The sequence below is a fragment of the Peromyscus leucopus genome, chromosome 2 (genome assembly GCF_004664715.2).
Source record: "Peromyscus leucopus breed LL Stock chromosome 2, UCI_PerLeu_2.1, whole genome shotgun sequence".
Classification (NCBI taxonomy): Eukaryota; Metazoa; Chordata; class Mammalia; order Rodentia; family Cricetidae; genus Peromyscus; species Peromyscus leucopus.
Window position 1 is genome coordinate 57,004,029 of NC_051064.1, and position 4,495 is coordinate 57,008,523.

At 46.0% G+C, this 4,495-nt stretch overlaps 1 long non-coding RNA gene across 1 annotated transcript; it reads left to right on the top strand.

Annotated features, from left to right (window-relative positions):
• Positions 1–570: 570 nt before the first annotated feature.
• On the top strand, positions 571–4,466 carry LOC114684965. Its single transcript, XR_003733433.2, has 3 exons — positions 571–714; positions 3,114–3,255; positions 4,274–4,466. It is a non-coding gene; the product is annotated as an uncharacterized LOC114684965 (long non-coding RNA).
• Positions 4,467–4,495: the final 29 nt, after the last annotated feature.

Genomic DNA, 4,495 nt, shown 5'->3' on the forward strand with positions numbered 1-4,495 from the left:
TATTTTCAAGTTCTCCACATTTCCAAGCATTCTCCCATCTGAAAATCCTTCCAATTAGTTTTCCCATCAGAACTGACCACTTTATTTCCCTCATTGCTTCGATCTCCCTTCAGTGATGCATTACTTTAACAAATGTAGTCATTAGTATCCTTTGGCTCCCTCTCCAGCTTGGATCCTCCTCCAGTCCTGTCAGTCACGTGGCTCTCTGGAGTTTCAGAGCACTCCTGTGCCCTGCTCTCCAGCCCACACCTCTGCCTCTGCATTCTCCCTGCAGCCTTGGTTTCCTCCTGTCCTGACCATCAGCCCTCCTCCTGTACCTTTCTGACTTAGCCCGCATTCCCGTGGTAGTCAATATCACTATCTGTATTTCCCTGTATTATTCCCCATAGGAGACATTCAGCACTCGTTTGTGGCACAGTCTGAAAGCTTCAGCTCTCAAAATCTCTTCCCATTCACAGACTGATGCGTCATGATATAGTAACCTTCTTCTGTGTTCTTACAGGCAAAGATGCTGGAGGCAGATCTGGTTTCCAAGATGCTAAGGGCTGTCCTGCAGTCTCACAAAACGGGATAGCATTACCCCGGCTCCAAGGAGAGTACCGATCTTTGACTGGAGACTGGATCCCCTTCAAGCAGCTGGGTTACCCCACTCTAGAAGCCTACCTGAGAAGTGTGCCAGCAGTGGTCAGGATAGAGACTAGCAGATCTGGAGAGGTAAGAGGACATCTTATCTGTCGGAATTCTCACACGAGAGTTGAAGTCCTCTCCCTGGCACTTCTGACATCATGCTTTGGGGTCGAAGTGAAAGCACTGAGTAACTTAGAGCCATAATGAGCGCACATCGAAGGTGCAGCCCACACTGTCATGTCTCATGTAATGTCATGCTTCAGAGTGTTGGTGACAGTTAGCCAGTTCCAGTGTCTACACAGAGTGACTATACAAGAAGCCTGAAATAGCCATATCCGCACACTGCAAACCTGTGCAACTGTTTCAGTTTTTTATTACACATGTACTTTGTGTGTGTGTGTGTGTGTGTGTGTGTGTGTGTGTGCACGTACACACTCATATGTGCCATAGTACACATGTGGAGGTCAGAAGTTTGTTCTGTCTTTCCACCCTGTGGGCCCTGGGGATTGAACTCGGGTCATCAGACATGGCAGCGAGTGCCTTTACCTGTTGAGCCATGTCAGTTGGTTGGTCCCTCATGGCAGGAGCCTCTCTGCCAAAGCTGTGCTGCAGTTTCCTTCCTTCAGCAGCCAGGTCCCCCTTCATGGGAGTGTGATCACTGTAAACCCTCCAGCTCCTCCTTCATGGGAGTGTGATCATTGTAAACCCTCCAGCTCCTCCTTCAAAGGAGTGTGATCACTGTAAACCTCCAGCTCCTCCTTCACAGGATGTATCACTGTAAACCCTCCAGCTCCTCCTTCACATGAGTGTGATCACTGTAAACCCTCCAGCTCCTCCTTCACAGGAGTGTGATCACTCTAACCTCCAGCTCCTCCTTCACAGGAGTGTGATCATTGTAAACCCTCTAGCTCCTCCTTCACAGGAGTGTGATCATTGTAAACCCTCCAGCTCCTCCTTCACAGGAGTGTGATCATTGTAAACCCTCCAGCTCCTCCTTCATAGGAGTGTGATCACTCTAAACCCTCCAGCTCTCCTTCACAGGAGTGTGATCATTGTAAACCTCCAGCTCCTCCTTCACATGAGTGTGATCACTGTAAACCCTCCAGCTCCTCCTTCACAGGAGTGTGATCATTGTAAACCCTCCAGCTCCTCCTTCACATGAGTGTGATCACTGTAAACCCTCCAGCTCCTCCTTCATGGGAGTGTGATCACTCTAAACTCTCCAGCTTCTCTGGGTGGGCATTAGTGTGGTGTGGGTGCAGTAGGTGATGGTGCTCACTCTGTGTGTCAGCCTCACTTAGTGGTACCTGCCCGTTTTCAGTATGATAGCGACAGGATAACCCCTGTATTCCCTGCCCCAAATGTGCAGCTTTCTGGGTGCCCTTTCCTTACTTGAACATCTGGGATGTTTTCCACCAAGCTTACTATGTTTGATTCTCTTTGTGTGTAGGGGGGTTTGGGGGGGTAGTAGAGGTGGGGTGGGGCTAGGCAGAGAAGAAAAGGAGCCAGGATCAAGAGAGCAGTCAGAGGGGAAGCTCATCTGTAGAACTTGTGTAAGGGGGAGACACAAGTTAATTACAGGTGGTATCAGTAGTACAGTGAGTGTGTGCTGGTATCCCACAGCCTCCCAGGTTTAAGCCTTCATCTGCTGTTTTTAAAGCACTCATCACAGAGTTCTCAACTTCTTTCTCTCTTAAAAAAAGAGTTTCTGAAATGAAAGATTTACCTTTCTCTCTTCATAATCATACTTCATAAATATGTGTTGAATGCTTGAATGATAAATATCCAAATGAATGAATGAACTAATTAGTGCTTCATACAGTTTCTGAAATATGTTTTACTTTTAATTCTTTTCTCCTCTATTTTGGCATTTAAAAATGTTTCCCAGGGTTTGACTATTTCATATCCCCTTCTTGAACTACTGAGGCAGGTAACTTGTTTTCTTTTGACTTACATTGTGATGTTTCTCAGTATAGACATGCTGGCCCAAAGAGTAGGAGTGTGATTGGCTGTGGTATAGAGCCCTGTTCTTGATTTCAACTGAGAGTCTCACATGAACAAACAAACGTAATTTTAAAAATTCATATACTTTGGCCTCAGAGAGATAGCCTCACTCTGTGAATTGGGAGCTTAGCTTCCGGTGCCTCACTGCTTTTCCTTGTGTGAGTGGGGAAAAGATGTACTCTGTGTCTCTGAGCTGGTACATGTAGAGCAGAGGATACTTTGGCTTATTTGCCAACCCACAATACCTGCTTTACTGTTGATTCTTAATAAATACCTATTTAAAGAATAAATGAAAAGCTCAAGTTGGAGAAAGTGTTCTAGATCAGTTGTGATTCCTTTTGTGTTAAATATAATTTTGGTCCTTCAGAATTGGGAGAGAGCCCCTCGGAATTGCCCTCCTGCTTTGGGGTGTGTAGGCTCACTTGCACCCGGCCTCTGCAAACTGCTCTCAGGATGTCTTGTTGTTGCTCTGCTGCTCACAGATCATCTGCTACGCTGTAGCTTGCACAGAAACCGCAAGGATTGCTCAGCTTGTGGCTCGTCAGAGGACCTCGAAAAGGAAAATGGGGCGACAAATTAACTGTCAGATGAGAGTGAAGAAAACCATGCCATTCTTTCTAGAAGGTAGGGCTTTTCACATACAAATTTCTGTCCCTGAATTGATTGTCATAAGGACTTATGGAAATACTACCTTTGTTCCTGATAACTGCTAATTGAATAATTTGCTGATACCCATATGTCAGAAGAAAAATCCTGCAGCTGGGATTTCTTTTGAAACGATGAGGTGCAGATGAATGTGACCCACAAAATCCAATGGTCCCTGTGAAGAAGAGTGCAGCAGACGGGACTGTGGTGGTGGCTGAGTAGAGTAATACCTTTCTAGGGTATTTAACAAGAACCCTCATCCCGATCAACCTGTCCTGTTCCTCCAGCTGTTGTGACCGATCTCCCCTTGTCCTATTGGCTGTGCACACTCTAGGTCGTTCTAAGATGCCATGTTACGTACTTTTCAGGGTTTTTTTTTTGTTTGTTTGTTTTACAAAATTGTTCTTACAATTAGTAAGATTCAGCTAAAGACCTCATCAATAGGTTGTTGGATGAACCAAGAACCTGTGATGTGATTATGTCCTTGGGTTTTAAGACATTTATTTTTCAAATATATATGAATTACATGGCCTGAAAACATGGTAGACAGCTGTATTTCCTGAACACTTATCTCTAGGAGGTTATAGTAAATTCTAAAACCAAGTTTTCAAGCAGTAGTTCAACAGTGACGTGAAATATTAGATGACTACATGGCAGAAGCAGCATTTTAGAAAAGGCGGCCATCACTGTGAGTGAGGAGGGTGGGCTTCCTGATGAAGGCGGAGGACCGTGCTGACTTCACACCGACTGGTGACCGCTTGGGAAGCGCTCAGTGACGAGCAGAGGGAAGCACTGGCTAGTGAGGCAGGCAGAACCCTCATCCACAACTGACCCCTGGCCTCATCCCCTGCTCACCATCCTGCTAGGGTCCCCTCTTTGTTTTCTTCCAACTGGTTCTGACAAGTGTGACCCACAGAAATACCTGGTCAGGGGAGCAGCATAATGAGACTACAGTTGAAGAGGCCAGCTGATTCTGTTGTGTCTGCCTGATTTACAGGGAAACCAAAGGCAACCCTCAGACAACCAGGATTTGCCTCAGACTATTCGATCAGCAAGAAACCTAATCCAGCACTTTTAAGAGACAAAGGAAGCACCCTCGGAGTTAAGGCTGATGTGGACATGCCACCTTACCCAGATATTCCAGTGCAGAGGCATGTGAGCATGTCTCCCAACAGCAGGTACCTGGGCTTTATCTGACTTAAGGAAAGCTTGTGAAATG